Source organism: Plecotus auritus (assembly GCF_963455305.1).
Source record: "Plecotus auritus genome assembly, chromosome: 2".
In the NCBI taxonomy this organism is placed as follows: Eukaryota; Metazoa; Chordata; class Mammalia; order Chiroptera; family Vespertilionidae; genus Plecotus; species Plecotus auritus.
In genome coordinates, this window is record NC_137771.1 from 64,040,746 (window position 1) to 64,058,385 (window position 17,640).

General features: G+C 40.1%; 1 pseudogene across 1 annotated transcript; it reads left to right on the forward strand.

Annotated features, from left to right (window-relative positions):
• The first annotated feature begins 226 nt into the window (after positions 1-226).
• Positions 227-1,189, forward strand: LOC308241079 (glyceraldehyde-3-phosphate dehydrogenase-like; annotated as a pseudogene). Its single transcript has one exon. The product of its transcript is annotated as a glyceraldehyde-3-phosphate dehydrogenase-like (transcript).
• Positions 1,190-17,640: the final 16,451 nt, after the last annotated feature.

Here is a 17,640-nt window from a genome sequence, read left to right on the forward strand (position 1 = left end):
TTTTTAACCACCCAGCCTGTGATATTTTGTTACGACAGCCCTAGCAAACTAATATAATAATATTATATGTACACACACATACACTCAGGCACATACAGTATAGGGTGTCCCCAATGCATACACACTGGGTTAAATCTGAAAAGAAAGAAACATCAGGTTCTCTGATCCTCCTGTTCATCAGACAGCTGCTCGTCCTGCTCAGTTCCAGCCACAACCCTGAGACAGGATGGTGAAGGTTGGAGTGATCAGATTTGGCTGCATTGGGCGCCTGGTCACCAGGGCTGCTTTTAATTCTGGCAAAATGCATATTGTTGCCACCAATGACCCCATCATTGACCTCAACATGGTCTACATGGTCCAGTATGATTCTACTCATGGCAAGTTCAAAGATACAGTCAAGACTGAGAACGGGAAGCTTGTCCTCAATGGAAAGTCCATCTCCATCTTCCAGGATCGAGATCCTGCCACATCAAATGGGGTGATGCTGGTGCTGAGTATGTTGTGGAGTCCACCGGTGTCTTCACTACCAGGGAGAGGCTGGGGCTTATTTGAAGGATGGAGCCAAGAGGGTCATCATTTCTGCCCCTTCTGCAGATGCTCCCATGTTTGTGATGGGTGCAAACCATGACAAGAATGACAACTCCCTCAAGATTCTCAGCAATGCCTCCTGTATCACCAACTTCTCGGCCCCCTTGGCCAAGGTCATCCATGACAACTTTGGCATTGTGGAGGGGCTCATGACCATCACTGCCACCCAGAAGACAGTGGATGGCCCCTTTAGGAAGCTGTGGTGTGATGGCCTAGAGGCTGCCCAGGATATTATCCCAGCTTCCACTGGTGCTGCCAAGGCTGTGGGCAAGGTCACCCCTGAGATGAATGGGAAGCTCACTGGCATGGCCTTCGGTATCTCCACCCCCAATGTGTCAGTTTTGGATCTGACCTGCTGCCTGGAGAAAGCTGCCAAATATTATGACATCAAGAAGATAGTGAAATGGGCATCCTGGGTTATACTGAGAATCAGGTTGTCTCTTACAACTTTAACAGTGACACCCACTCCTCCATCTTCGATGCTGGGGCTGGCATTGCTCTCAATGACCACTTTGTCAAGCTCACTTCCTGGTATGACAATGAATTTGGCTACAGGAACAGGGTGGTGGACCTTATGGTCCACATGGTCTCCAAGGAGTAAGAGCCTCTAGACCACCAGACCCAGCAATAGGAAGAGAGGCCCTCAGTTGCTGGGGAGTTTTTACCCCAAATCAATCCCCAACACACTGAGAATCTCCTGACCTCCACAGTTTCTATCCCAGAACCCCTGAAGAAGGAGAGGGACTTAGGGAGCCCTACCTTGTTGTGTGCCATCATTAAAGTTCGGGGGGTGGGGGGAAGAAACATCAATTGAGCTTTCAGCTGTTAAACTGTACATAAATCTTTTGGGATACCCTGTATATGGTAACATATAAAAGCATATATACAAAATACATATACACCGAGTGGCCAGATTATTATGATCTCTGAACACATAATAATCTGGCCACTCAGTGTATTTGTATCTCAAATGGGTACCAAAAGTATTCTAGACTTTTGCTGGAGATCAACCACCTATTTGCCCTGAGCTTTCTATCAGCCAGTGCAAAGGGGAAAACTGATCAGGTGCACAATTTATAGTATCTTTGATATCAAATAAATGAGGTATTCAAGAGAAGTACACTGAGTGGCCAGATTATTATGCATTAAGAGATCATAATAATCTGTCCACTCAGTGTATATGTATATGTCATAAACCCTTAAAATAAAATAAAATTTTATACTAAATACCAAATAATATGTTCCATGTTGGGAGTTTGCATTAAGTTAGCTCTCTAGGTACTATGCTTGATTTCTTTGACTATCATTTTCCATGAACTTCTGAGGATTTCTGGTGGGTGACAGGAAAGAAGGTAGGGTATGAACAAAGAGAAATAGACTCATACTCAGACAAACTGGCTTTAAGTTGGGTCTCTGTCATGTATTTTCAGCTATATGACCTTGGGCAATATGCTTAGGCTTTCTTAGCCTGTGCCTCCTTATTTTTCCACTTCAGCTAACATTCCTTGAGTACCTACTCCAGGCCAGACTGTGCTTTTGCATAAATCATCTCAATTGGTAAAATGTGGTAACAATGCCACCTAGCAGGGTTGCTGTGATGATCAAGCAGAATAATACACACGAGAGGGCTTTGTAAACTGCACAGGCTGATACAAATATCAGGGTGTGCCATTTTTCTGTTTTTCACATCAGTGCTTCCAAATGATAAAACTGTAATTCTGACCTTAGAAGCAATGGCTTATTAGGTTTTCTTCTCTAGCTAAATGACCCAAAGGTAATCTAAAAGTTATGTTAATCTTCCCAAACCCAGTTTTAAACCTACCACTCCCCTGCTGAATAAACAAATAAGCTTCAAAAACTTGAATAATATCCAAAATACGTATATGGTGTATGAATGGAAGGTCTCAGCCTCAACCTATCTTTCCAACTTTATTTCCTGATGCGTATTCTGCATCAGATTTTCAACAAAGCAAAATGACTAGACACTTCCTGAACTTTGTTTCTTTATGTTTGATGCCGAGGATTCTCTCCGCTGGTCCTTGCAGTTGCTGTGACATGTAGTGGATTTAGCACACAGCATGGAATGTAGTAGATCCTCAATAAATGGTAGCTGCTATTATTTTATCCCCTGTGGCTACCATATAATTTACTTATTATGCTAATTGCTAATTGGTGGGCTTTCCCTTCTAGCTCTGTGTGACCAAGGAGCAGGGACATATTTTGTTGTATCCTATGAACCTAGAAAAGTGTGTAAAATAAAGTAGCACCTCAATATTTGCCTTTCTAATTTCTGTACCCTCAGAGAACCTAATACAGCACTGTACAACTAGGAGGTATTGAGTAAAAGTTTATTGTTAAATCACTTTTAGTCTTTTAAATCATATACCAGTATTTTCAAGGTGCTTCATTGTTCTATGATCCACTTCTATCTTTTCACATTTCTGGTAGAATATATTTCAAACAAATATTGTGTGTGTTATTATCCTATCTAATAAAAGAGTAATATACAAATTGACCGTACCTCTGCTACACCCACAAGCCACGCCCACAAGCCATGCCCGTCAGCCAATCAGGAACAAATATGCAAATAAACCCAACCAAGATGGCTGCAGCCACAGAGAGCAGGAGAGAGGCTTGGGTTTCCCTGGCAATGTAGGAAGCCAAGCTTTCCGCCTGCCCTTGCCAGCCCAGGCCTCCACTCAAGGCTACAAAGTTTCAATTATAGAAGATAAATAAATCCCAACAGAAATGGCGGCAGCCATGGAGCTGGAGAGAGCAGGAGGCTAGGGTTGCCCCCAGCGATGGAGGAAGCCAAGCTTCTGCAGCCCTGGCCTGCTTTGGCCTCCACTTAAGGCTACAAAGTTTCAATTATAGAAGATAAATAAATCCCAACAGAAATGGCTGCCGCCACAGAGCGAGCAGAAGGCTTGGCTCCGCTCTAGGCTACAAAGTTTCAGTTGTAGAAGATAAATAAATCCCAGATACCAGGGCCTCCACTTTGTTAGCCGGGGGGTGTGGCCAGCCTGAAAACCACCACAGGCCCCTCACCGAGGCTGCCCCACACCCCAAGGGAACCCCGACCCTGATCCAGGACACCCTTCAGGGCAAACCAGCTGGCCCCCACCCCTGCACCAGACCTCTATCCTATCTAATAAAAGAGTAATATGCAAATTGACCATCACTCCAATACACAAGATGGCTGTCCCCATGTGGATATAAGATGGCCACCACAAGATGGCCAGCAGGGGAGGGACCAGATCTGCAAGGGAGGGCAGTTATGGGCAATCAGGCCAGCAGGGGAGGGCAGTTAGGGGTGACCAGGCCGGCAGAGGAGGGAAGTTGGGGGCAACCGGGCCTGCAGGGAAAGACAGTTGGGGGGGACCCAGGCCTGCAAGGGAGGGCAGTTGGGGGTGTACCAGGCCTGCAGGGGAGGGCAGTTAGTGGTGACCAGGCCTGCATGGAAGGGCAGTTAGGGGCAAACAGGCTGGTAGGGGAGAAGTTAGGCATCAATCAGACTGGCAGGGGAGTGGTTAGGGGGTGATCAGGCTGGCAGGCAGAAGCGGTTAGAGGCAATCAGGAAGGCAGGCAGGCGAGCAGTTGGGAGCCAGCAGTCCTGGATTGTGAGAGGGATCCCAGATTGGAGAGGGTGCAGGCTGGGCTGAGGGACACCCCTCCCCCCCCCCCACCCGTGCACGAATTTCGTGCACCCGGCCTCTAGTTATATAATAAAAGCCTAATATGCTAAGTGTCTGTTTGGCTGGTCAGCCATTCAACCAATCAAAGTATAATATGCTAATGATATGCTAAGGCCGATCAACCCCTTGCTATGACATGCACTGACCACCAGAGGCAGACACTCCGACCAATAGGTTAGCTTGCTGCTGGGGTCTGGCTGATTGGGACTGAGTGAGAGGGGCCAGACACGCCCTGGAGTCCTCCCCAGCTGGCCAACTTCCCGCATCCCTCCCTTGCCCTGATAGTGCATCGGTGTGGTCCCTCGGCCTGGCCTGCACCTTCTTGCAGTCCAGGACCCCTTGGGGGATATTGGAGAGCCAGTTTCGGCCCAATCCCACAGGCCAGGCCGAGGGACCCCATTGGTGTACAAATTCGTGCACCAGGCCTCTAGCACACATGAACATGTTAAGTTTAAGGAAAAGTTTTCTTCTTAAGTTTTATAAAAGTCATCAAAATATCCTCTAGCTTCATGTTTTCCAGGGTTTTTGTTGTTGTTGTTGTTGTTGTTGTTGTTTTACTTAAGGCATTGACATACATAGTGAGCATTTGTCATTGGTAAAACAATATATCTAAAAACATATTAGGGAGGCAAAATCAATTCAACTGAGCAAATAATTAATGAACTTCTAGATTGTGAAATATTTTACAGCTTTTACAAAGAAGCAAAAAGCACTTCTGCTCTAAAATTGCTTATAACCTCTAGGTAAGGGAAACATGGACAACTCACTATAAAATAAAACAAGTAGAAGAACCAGAAGAACTATACAAAGTAGTATGAGGTGAATCTTTAAATTGTGCACATCTGAAAATAGGCATTCACCTTTCTGAGCCCTTCAGCCAAACCCCTGCCCTAGGTAAATAGGTTAACATTCAATTAACCAGAAAGCCCGTTACTCAGAATGCTTTGCTCCTCAAACTTGTCCAGGAACAAAGGGTTCGGTGTTCTTTCATTTTTGTGTGCATCTGCGCTGTGTTTGAGTAGTATGAGAGGCAACATAAGTAATAACCCTGAAGCTAGACTTTAAAGCTGATCACAGTTATTTAGCAACGTGAGCCCCCTTTCTCCAGCCCCCCTCCCCCTCCACCTTGATGGATTTAGACAGGGGCTGCTCTGAGTTCCTTTGTGAGAACTTATGCTCAGGATGACTGATTGACAAGTGGAGCTTTTTCCTTTTCTGGGAGAAAAGAAATTTCCAGGGTCGTGCTCCTTGTATTTGCAAAGAGCTCTAAAAGCTCCAGAGAGAGAGAAAAGAGTCAAAATTGACTTCTTGCTGATGATCACAAACTTCATGACAGGGAAAAAGCAGGGGAGAAAAAAAAGGGAGATTGAGGCTGTGATGCAGAATGTCAGGATAACTACCAAGGAAGATGACTGCAAAACAGGCCTCTGGATAAATAGGAAGTTAGCTACTCAACAAAAAAATACAGGCATTTGATAGAAGGTGCAGAGGTTGAAGAACTTCAACCCCAATCAAGATGGGGTCTGCAACAGCAGCCTGCCAAGAGAGAAGTGTGACAGCTACTATGTGGATGGCTTTTCCTAAGAAAGACGCAATGCTCACCGAGTTTCTGTGGACTTGCTATTCACTTAGTATTATATTACATATGTCCTGGTACATGTTGTTCCAGGAAAAAACAAGCTATAGTTCTATTATCCATATTCATGTGATCATAAACTCTATCTGTATTTTAATACTCATCTTGATTTATTCATAAGGGCCTGCAAAATTCATGCTTTAATGAGGAAATGTTTCAGCTCTTCATATTTCTTTTGTGGTCATTTTCAACACTAAATGACTAAAAAGTGGGAGTTTGGGGCCCCATTCGCTTCTGGAAGTAAAAAGAGTCCTATATACATTAGATCTTCATTTCTGAAAACAAAGTCCTGGATTTTGAAGGGGGATGTTTTTATCCCCAGGAAATAATCTTCTTAAAAAAATAGCTGAAAATAAAAACTAGTTATATTGGTATATGTTTAAGCCTTTATATTGAGAAGGGAGATTATTAGCATAGTGGTTTGAGAAAATAAGTAGGATTCCTGTTTAATGAAACCCATTTTCATTACTGCTTGGCTTCGTGACTGGATAGCCAAGGGCAGGAAGGGTGCAGAAGCTAGTAATGAATGGAGCTGTTTCAGAGTCTGAGAGAAATGAGCTGATTTCTCTGAAGTCATAGGAAACACAGTGAAAAATTTGTGGTGTGAAGTGGAAGGACACAGGGACCCGGAAAGTTGTAAAGAGGGACTCTGAGACCAACATGAGAAAGGCATCAACTCCAACATGTGTCAACCATACGTCTTCCAACATCTGGAATGCTTTTCTGGCTCGAGTTGCTGGTTAAGATTCAGATGCATTGCCCTTTCCATAATTTCCTCACTAACAAATATGACTTATTCACCAGTGAGAATGAAAACCATTATATTTCATGCTATAAGATTCCTAAGAATTTGTTTCACCTTGGAAAATCCAGTTTTACAATCAGAGCTCAGAAACAAACAAACAAACAAGCTATGTGTTTGTTTAGGTTTGCACAAAGAAACTACCAAATGCTTAGGCATGAATTGTTAATGAAAGTGTATAGAGGCATAAAAAGGGGACATTTCATTTATGAGTGTCCCATTTAGGGAGTAACCTTTAACCAGGGATGCAGAGCATGAATGTAAGATCTGGATCTTCTCCCAAGAAAGAGAGTTCAGATCATCAGGGCCCTGTCTGCTCAACTATAAAATGAAGAGTAAATACATACTTCCCATTTGACAGAACAATATTAAAAGATTTAATTCAATAATTGACATAAAGAGCATTGAGTTATTTGAGAAAATGAGGTTATATAAATGGGAAGTATCATAAACTTTCACATCTGTATATCATTCATGCTCCCCTAATTGTCCAGCAAGGTCTGTACAAGAAGTATTTTCTCCATAAATCATTTTCTAAACATGAAGTTAAAAACCCCAGTGCCCTGGAAAACACAAGGAAGATCCACACTATATAATTAGTGGAGAATGGAGTTGTGCTAGTCACTCCTCCAGTACCAACACTGTCATCCGGCCTCTGAAAACATTCAATCAAGTCATCCTATTGTTTACAAATCAGACGCAAACCCAAATGCTGCAAGGTTAGCCTGTTCTTCAAATAGTTACACTTCGGGCATAATTTCACAGCAAAGTTGAACTACAAGATTCAGGAGATTTCCCTATTGTTGTTCATCTTTCCACTCCAAATTATGCTGCTGCTTCTGTATTTTCTGCTGCATTTGCTCTTTTTGTGGTAGAGCTGATCATTCTGAGGTCACCTTGGGTCGACAATGGCAAGCTGACAGTAGGACATGGCTGTTTGAGCTAAGTTACTAATAAGTGAACCCATGGAGTGCCATTTCATTAGCGAATGTATCATTAAAAGGATCAACTCCATGACTTACTCATTGTTCTTTGCCCAGCCTTGCCCCTGCCTTGAAGCCTTAAACATAAAGAAACCATGCTAGCCGAGTGAAGGACTGGAACCAGCTAATTAGTGGCTCCCTTCCTGCATAGTCTCTTATCTCTCTAGCACAGAACAAGAGCACCTCTCTCCCAACCCACAACTAACGTTATGAATGGATTTGTTTCAGGGAAAGGGAAGAAAGAAGATAGGAAATTGTGAACTAAAAAAAAAAGAAAGAAAATTAAAATAGCGGATATCTAGGGAAATATCAGGGGCCCAGGAATCATTGGCTATATTGATGGCATTTTTTGGTTGATCTTTCAAGTTAATATTGTAGTCAAGCAGCCCTGAATATAAACCCCACCTCAACAACTTACCAGGTCTATGAAATCAAGAAAGTTATGATGTCTCTGAGCCTTTACTTTCTGCATTTATAAAATAGGGGCAATCAGAATACCTGTCTCTAGTGAGATAATACAGGTAAAGCAGTTAATACAAATGCCTGACTATTACTATTATTCAAACTTTGGCATGAACACCTCTAAAAGTGGGCAATCATTTCTTCCCCAGGAAGTGTACTGGGACATTCTACATTCTACATTCCCTAATGACTTCATTGTCAGTCTGAGATCAAAGTTTATACTCTCCAAATGCTTCTTTCTCACAGTACTTATTCATCTGTGTTAGCTCCTGTTCAAAATTGTAAACACTTGAGGACAAACACAGCTAGAAACAAAGTCACATATTTTCAAAATGGCTTACTAATAATGTTATCTATGAGACAAGGAAGTTCGGTATGACATGAAATAGAAAGAAACTTGACCTGGAGTCTTTCATTTATTCCTCAACAAATACTTATTAAGAACATGCTATATACCATGCACTAAAGTAGAATGGTGAACAAAATATAGATTCATTAAAGTTGTGATAAATGTCAGTATTGAGCCATAGTCATGAGTTTATGGGATGCTTTCCTCAGGGAATGATGTAGGCAACTATGACTGCAATTAATGCTGCTTAATAAACTACCCCCAAAACCTAGTGGCTTTCAATAACAAACTTTTCATACTCACTCACAAGTCTGAAAGTTATCTAGGTCAATTCTGCTTTAGACTCTGGGTTGCTAGGGTTGGCTACAAGCTTCCTGTCAGATGCATCTCTGTTCTGTGTGTCTAATTCTGGAGCCCAGAGGGAGAAAGCAACAACTACTTAGGACTTGCTCTCCTCAGGATGAGCAGAGGACCCCAAGTGATCAAGCCCAACCCCACAAGCATGCATGCTTAAGGTGTTTGCTAGTGTCATATCCCCTAATATTTCAATAGCTTACAAAGCAAGTCACATGACCAAGCCTAGCTTCAATGGGATGGTAACTATACCCCATCTACTCTAGTTCTCATGACAACCAGTCTCTCCTTGACAAAACTTTTGCCAGGCTCCTCTGAACTCTGTTCTTAAGTAGGTCTTGACTTTGGTGCTTCTGTATTCATCTCTGCATTGTCCAAGTTTAACAATAATGATACTATGTCAGCTTAGCCAGAGTCCCTCATTCTCAATATCTGAACCTTAATATTAAATTGGGTCCCTCATCCTCTACTATCCTTCAGTGATGTTTGATTACCTAGGCCTGCCTTCATCAAGAATTCTGTTAGGTTGATTTAGCCATAATCTTCCCTTACCACTGAGATTTCCTCCTGGTAATTTTCTATCCACTCACCCTCACTCTGCTCCTTGGCTATCCATTCCCACTTCTTACTGTAGTTGGAGTCAAGCCCAATCTCTCTCCCCTACTGCAAAACCCCACTGTGGTTGTCCCTATACTTATCACAATAGTTCCCCTGAACAAAGTCTGACTTTGCATTACTTACAAGGGTCATGAATAATTTTTCTTTAACCCTCTGCAAAGTCACATGGCAACATAAATAAATTGGGGGGAAAAAGAGAAGAATTATCCAATGTATCTCAAGTTATACTAAAACTTCAAGTGTAAACCAACTTTAGCCAGGCAGAGGAGTATTCAGTAGTACTAATATGAGTTAGTTGTTCCTTCAATTTAGAAGATTAGTGGTTATTCCAAAACACTACTCTTTATGCCATATTTCTAAAAGACTAATGATAACTAACCTTCTCTAGCCCCTTTCCTATGTTCCTTGAAAAGATGGGCAGTACACCCAAAAAGTTGCATGAAGGACTTTTTTCTATTCCTAATAAGAGTTCTTTAAACCCTAAAGAACTATACAAGACAATATGAATACATGTTACAAATGGTAGCACTTACTCTCCTTAATTGAAATGTATGAGTTCTGTGGAATAAGAGTAAAAGTAGGATTTGTCTATCTATCATTGTGACAAATGGACAGTTTATCGCTTCACATTTGCTCAGCATTACAGGAAAAGGGTATAAGTTCAGAAAAATCTATTTCCCACAGAGCAATTATCAATTTTAATATTAAATTTTAAAATGATTTTCAATTTATCAACTGGTCCTTGCATTCAGGGTTGAATTGTCAGATCTCTGCCTTAGATATTAGGCTGATGATGGTTCATATCCAAAGTCCATAGGTAATGAACATTTTGTAAATCTGTAATGCAGTGTTTTGGTTTTCATTGTTGTTGTTGTTTTGTTTTGTTTTTCATTGTAAATTAATTGATCTTTTTTGCCGTTAGAGAGATGATCAACTTCTCTATACTTCTGACTTCTTCATTTCTTTTTGGTTAAAATTCAAAGCAAAACCTACCAAAATAAAACTCAATTTTAATTAAAGGTTCCCTGGTCCCTGAAAAAGCAGAATCCTCTTGCTTCACTGAGACTTTAAAGTTTCCTGCTTTGATGCAGTGTTGAAAAAGCAATAAAACAGGGGTGAGCAGTCTAACATGACAAGTCAAAAAAGTATTTGTCTCCTTTTGCCCTTTACTCTCTTGGCAGTGAAACCTCCCTCTGGCCCATTGTTCAGAGTCCCAGAGAAAACTTGGATTCAGTAAAAACATAGCCCCAAGTCATGCTGCTCAACAAATCTTACACATGGCAAGCTGAGGCTGTCACCAAGACCAGAGGGTCCTACTTAGCTCTGACTTAGTGCACAAAATTCAAAAGTGTTTGAGGTGGTCACACACTGAAATGCTTAATTGTATATTTAAGTTAACAAAAGTTAACTTTTCGCCAATGTTTAAAAATCATCAACATCCTATCCAGGGCTAAGAGAACAGACATAAGAAAATGACCTGACTGAGAAACCAATATACTATATATTAATATACTACATTAATTCCTAGTCTTCCACATAACTTTTGAAAATCTGAGTATACCATGACTGACTTTTTTTCATCCTTCCAAACTGTTCTAATATCTCTAAAAGCCCATTACATGGTAGGAGAACTGAACAAAAGAATTAGTAGATTATTGTCAAAATTAGTGAATCTAAAGGTAAGCTCCTTATCACACTATCTTCTTTGGTGAAAATATTCTTATACTTTTATGTGGAAATGAGAACAACCAACTGCACAATAAATACTAAATATGATTTTCTCCTCAATTTAATGGAACCTGATAAAGCTAAAATCCATGAAGGTAAGTGCATCTACCTCAGCCATTGTATAGTCTCAAATACCTTGCACAATGCCTGGAACATAGGATGCCTCAAAATATTCCATGAACGAATAGATAAATATTTAAGTGTATAAATGTATGGATGGAGGTATAAATGACTTTTAAGCCAGCACAAGACTATTTAATAACACAAATAACCCAAATCAGAAGAGAAAACCTGGTTATCTTATAAAAGGTGTGATGTGATATTTTTCCCCAAAGGAAAAATTTCAAGGCTCCTTTTTTTCCCCTCAGGGAAAGGAAAGATCAATGCCAGCAGCCCAGCAGGCATCAGCAGTCCCACAGTGTGTGCAAGCCTGATGGAAGAGAGAAAATTGAGGTGAGGAAATAGATTTCACTTTTGAGCTTTAAAGTAGTTATTATAAGCAATAGGGAAGAAATAATTATTTTTTAAATGATAAGCTCTACCTGAACAATGTGACAATCTTCTATTAAAATGTAACTTTGTGAAATGGGGCTATTTGGTGGTCAAGAACCAAGCTCTGCATACTGAATAAAACAAAGTAGAAAGATGAGTTTATTGCAAGGCCTTTGACCTACCTGCAAGCTGGGAAACTCCAGGCTATGCATTGGGCGGGGGCGGGGAGGGAGGGGGCAATGCCTTCTGAGTTGCTCACACACTAAGGGATTTTTATGGGAAATACAAAAGTTATTTGGCTTTTTCAGCTGATTGGCTGCCCAGTGGTCTTCTTTCTTATTTGAAGTAGCCAAGTGTAGGAGAAGAAAAATTTTCCCTTCTAGGTTCTTTGGCTGGCCTAATAATTAAATTGATATCGACAGATTAACAGGAGAAAAACAAATTTAATTTCATATGTACAGGAGTTCATAGAAATATAAGACTCAAAGAAGTGACCAACGCAGTCAGCTTTTATACTTTTCAAACAATAAAACAATTATTTGTGAAGAACTGACCAAAGGGTTGGGGCTTGGGGTAGCAAATTAATGAAGAAGTAACAAAGCTTGTTTATACAGCCCTCTCAACCCTGAATTCCCTACCTCTGGCAATAAGAACATCTTCCATCCTTCCGGTGCAAGAAAGGTATCCTTCACAGGGGGATTTATTTCCTGCTTTTAGAGAGACAAAGGTGGGTCAGACTGTCCTTTTTGCACCAGCTGTTTCTTAAGTAACTTTAATTCAAAATAGTCAATAAGCCAAAATGGCCTATTTGGAAGCAGCTAAACTCCATTGTGAGTCAGGGAATAAGGAAGTCCAGAGATTATATGAACAGACTTGGTCTTTGGGTATTGGCTGGTATCTTCTGCTGATTTCTGAAAAGAGCTGTAACTCCTATAAGGTCAGGTTAAGTTTCTTTTAGGCACCTGTGTTGATCATTTCCATTTTATGCCCAACATAAGGGACTCCATTTTAGTTTTGTTCTACAGTGTCTATGTGGTTCTCCCACGCTGGATGCCTTGAATCTGTATGAAAAATGATTTTAAGAGTCAAATCATATATCAAGCAATGAAGTGCTTGCTGTTGTAATTTTTCTAAAAAGCATAATAGAATTATCTCTTTGACTTCTTCCGATGACAATAATGACAACAATAACTAAAAGGATTCTGATTCCCTTAATGCAAAATGAAAGAGTAAAGCCTTGTCTACATCATGACTTTCAGTGGTCCTTTTAGTTTGTGTGAGTGTTTTTGTTTGTTTGGATTTTTGTTTGTTTGACAACTTACAACCTCTTCAATCACAGAAAGAGAAATTACCAAGAGATAGCATTATAAACAGGATTCTACCAGCCCAGGAAATTAGACTCTGGCCTTCTTTTCCTGAGCAAAAAAAAAATTCAAATCTCTAGATAAATTCCAGACCCTACCATTTAATGGAATCATTCTCATCTACCCATTCTCACTGCCACATTTCCCCAGCCCACAATTTCATTTCAGCACAGAGCTCTTACAAAGAAGATGAGGAAGAGGACAAACTATCTCTCTCTATGTGTCTTTCCAGCTTTGCCACTGCCTTGCACCAATTATAACTGCTACAGCAGACCAGAGCCCCCAGCAGTCTCTCTGACTAGTCAACCTGAAGCAATCAGGGGCAAGTCCCAACAAAGAAAGGCAGAAAAGGTTTAGCAGATTAAAGGAGGACTGGACTCTTTTTCCTTTAAATCTACTGGGGCTTGTTTACCAGAATCTTAGTCTTCAATAGAGTTGACTTCAGATTTTATGGAGCATGATGATCCTTGAGCACCAAACAATCGGGGCCATTTAACATGGAAGAAGAATTGCATCTAAGCAGCCACCTGGGGATTGCAATGACAATTTACCATTCACATCAGAGCCAAAGATCTGGAAACGGGCCTTCATTCATACAGGGTTCTGTTGAGTAGAAGTGGCCTTAGAAGTAATTACTAACTCTTGAATTTAAAACAAAGTCCAATGCAACTAAAAATCTATAGAACCAAGGACCAATGGGAGCCCCCATTTGGCATAGTCCATGGGGCCTACCCAACCTCATAAATATGGAGTAGAAGCTCGTATGCATTTCTTGAAATAATTCACTAATATGTAAATATGTAAACATACATATGTGCTGATTTACATATATATTTTTTCTATTCTCAATCCTAAGATTTAGCATTCTTAAGAAGTTAGTTTAGCCGAAACCAGTTTGGCTCAGTGGATAGAGCGTTGGCCTGCGGACTGAAGGGTCCCCGGGTTCGATTCCGGTCAAGGGCATGTACCTTGGTTGTGGGCACATCCCCAGTGAGGGGTGTGCAGGAGGCAGCTGATCGATGTTTCTCTCTCATCGATGTTTCTAGCTCTCTATCCCTCTCCCTTTCTCTCTGTAAAATATCAATAAAATGTAAAAAAAAAAAAAAAAAAAAGAAGTTAGTTTAGCAGAAAGACTGAGTTTGTTTCCTTTGCCTTCAACTGCTTCATAAAAGCTTATAAATGTACAAATCAGTCAAATATCCAAACTAACAGCATTTCATCAATCTTACTTCACCCTTAATAATTCAGCCCTCTTATGTTTACTCTATTACTTGTGAAGCATAAATATGCATGATATGCTTCTGTGTATGTTAAAGCACTTTCATGGATAGACTTAACAGCGGGAGACTTTTGACCTTGGTTGGAAGAAGAAAAAGTTACTGCAATAACTAATGACAGAAATGACAGTCTCATACTTTAAATTAAAGGGAAAAGGGGAGAAAAACATTCCCAAGAGAGAATTCCTTAATAGCAATTTAGATTTCAGCCTAAGAGGTACTTTTTGTAAATTATATTTGAAAGCAGTTGCTTTTTCTACACTGGGTTTAACAGGGATAATACCTATCCTCTAGCCAAAAACCTTACAGAGATGTTGTGAGAAATAGAAGGAGAATGTCTGTGGAGCCTTTGAGCTACTTGAAATAAATATGGTAATAAATACAAGGACTTCTTATTAATTCTAGTAAATATCGAGCCAAGAGAAAAACAAGCCACAATAATAGTGAGATTTGGATAAAATCTACTAACTCCTAATTAAATTATTCTAGATGCTTTGCTTTTTGCTTTTTTCTAACTCCCATTAATTTTGTAGAGTATTGGGTATTTAACATCTCATTTTCTCACTGTTTTAAGGATTTTCAATATTTTGGAAAATAGTCAGATATTAACAAGAACCAATTTAGGATCCATAGATTGTTGGCAACTTGGCTTCAACACTACAATCAAGAAACCATGAAACATGAAGACTGATACTTTGTTGTTGCCTTTGTTGTGTACCACATGCCTTTAAATCTCAAAGTTATTTTTCCAGATGTTTCAGCCAGTCTTCTTGGTGTGCTTGAAAACTATGCTCTGTTTTCTGAGTCCATTTCCCCTAAATATACAAACTGAAATGCCCAGGCTAAAGTGAACTCAATCATCCCCCCCCTCTCCTTTTTTTTCCCTTTTTTTCTTTTTCTTTTTTTTTTTTTTTTTTTTTACCATTTTTCAATGAAGCATTCTGTTCTGTCATCAGGTGAAAAGAAGAACAATACCTTTAAGATCTCATTTGCAGATATAATATTATGAGAAAACTGACACAGATTTATGTACCAGCTAGTAATGGCACAGTTAGGATCATTATCTGTGCAGGGAAACGTAGGCCAAAAGGCATTTTTCATTTTCTGAACGAGCACCAACCAAACTTGGAAGTCTTGAAGTTAAAGAAGCAGGACATTGGTGCATTGATAAATTTTACTTAATGATGCTTTTCCTGGGCCCAGAGAATGACAGACTCAGAAAACGCCATTCATCCTATCAGGGATTCCAAAACTGTGCTACAGGTTTCTTATTTTGCTAGGGTCACAATTAGCATTCCAGATGTGCAAAGAAAAAGAAGCTTCTTTATTTTCTACAAGTGATAGAATCTTTCTCACAAGCTCCCACCCTGCTAGGAAACTGATGGAGGTAAAGGGTGAGGATCAATAGGCTTTAATTTTAAATTTATCTTTTAATGATGTTTCAGTTCCTCTGGGTTACATAGTCTCTTTGGGATAATTTTTTTAGTCAATTCAAAATTCTCTCCCTAATGGAACTGATCCTCCCTTTCCCCTCTTCTTTCATCAAATCATGCTTGGATACAGGAGATGACTTACAGTCCTCATGATTTGGGGATGGAAAGGCCCATAGTCTCATGCTGTCTCTAGGCAGGGATTCATGATAGGCTCATTGATCTGGTCTTTGAGGATGTCCAGGCTGGACATCTTACTGTGTTCATGTCTGAAATGAACAGCTGTAATCAGCAAAGTCCTTTGAGAACTAGGCCATCTGCCTTGATGACTGACTCCAAAATTGGGTCTCACTAGCCAAACATGAAGCTACTTTGGGGTCTGTGACTTACATTTTGTGACCTACTAAATCTAGATCAGCTCTCAAAATAGGTTTTACCATTTATTTTTCTACTCCCATCTTTTCTCCTTCTACCATCCCACAGGATAGAAGATACAATCTTTCTATTTTCTCTTCCTCCATAACTAGGACATCCTTTTTATCATTGTCTTAGTCAGCTCAGGCTACAGTGACAAATTACTGTAGACTAGGTGGCTAAGACAACAAACATTTGTTTCACACAGTTCTAGAAGCTGGAAAGTCCAAGATCAAGGTACTGGTTAATTTGGTTCCTGGTGTGATACCTCTTCCTGGTTTGTAGACAGCTGTCTTCTCATGTATCTGAGAGAGAGGAAGAGAGGGAGAGAGAGAGGGAGAGAGAGAAAGAGAGAGAGAGAGACATCTCTTATGTTTCATTATATAAGGGCACTAATCCTATTAAGAATCCATTCTTGTGACCTAATTTTCCTCCAACTCCAAATACTACCACATTGGGATTAGGGTTTTAACATACTAATTTTGGGAGGAAACAAACATTTAATCCTTAGCAATCATAGTTTTGATTTATTTGTTCTGGTTAGTACATCCTTTAACCCATACACACCTTCCCGGAAGTCATATGATTCATGTTCAGCCTTGGAAGTAGAATGCTTCAAGGGTAGAAGATTTAAGGGGCAATCAAATATATAGTTTAATATTTTCACAATATTTCTATTATAAAGCTAAAAGACATTTAAAGCTGCAGAGAAATTATCAATGTCTATACATGTGTGTGAGCATATGTGTGAGTGTGTGCACACATGCACACATGTGTATGGGTGTGAATGGCCCTGTATGTCTGTGTGAGTGTGTGTGCACATGAGGTAGGGGTCTGTAAACAGTCATAAGAATGCAGTTATCATAGCCAATGAGAGCAAGACTCTTTTGAATTATTCCAACCTTCACTAGCTCAAAACTTACAGAGTATTTCATCACCTGCCATAGGTAATGGTGCCTTGAAAATAGACATGAGCTGTCAGCCCAAAACATACTCCCCTCTAGGAACCTAAATATTTCCTCCAGGAGGTATCAGGGAAATGTCAAATCATTGGAGACTGCCTTTTCAACCCCAGGTGGACTAGACCTGGGATAAAATACATGTTTCCTGGAAACACCTCATAATTTAGACTCTTCGACAGAGGTCCCTTCTGGATTTTCCACACAATATTTATTCTGCTCTCCCTGATTTTCTCATGGAGAGGAGATGTAGTGTTTCTACTCCATTCTATGGATTAATATGATGTTTAGACAATATTTTGTTTTCCCTCTGGAATAAAGTCTCTCCCAAATAGTATCCCAGGAGTTATCTTTACATAGACTCAAACTTATGAAGAAATAGAGTAAGTAAAGAGGAAATTAAGTAAATGAGATTTCTTAGAGAAAATTCATCTGGTAAATAATTATGTGCCATAAACTCTGGAGAAGTAAGTTTACCCAACATGGTAA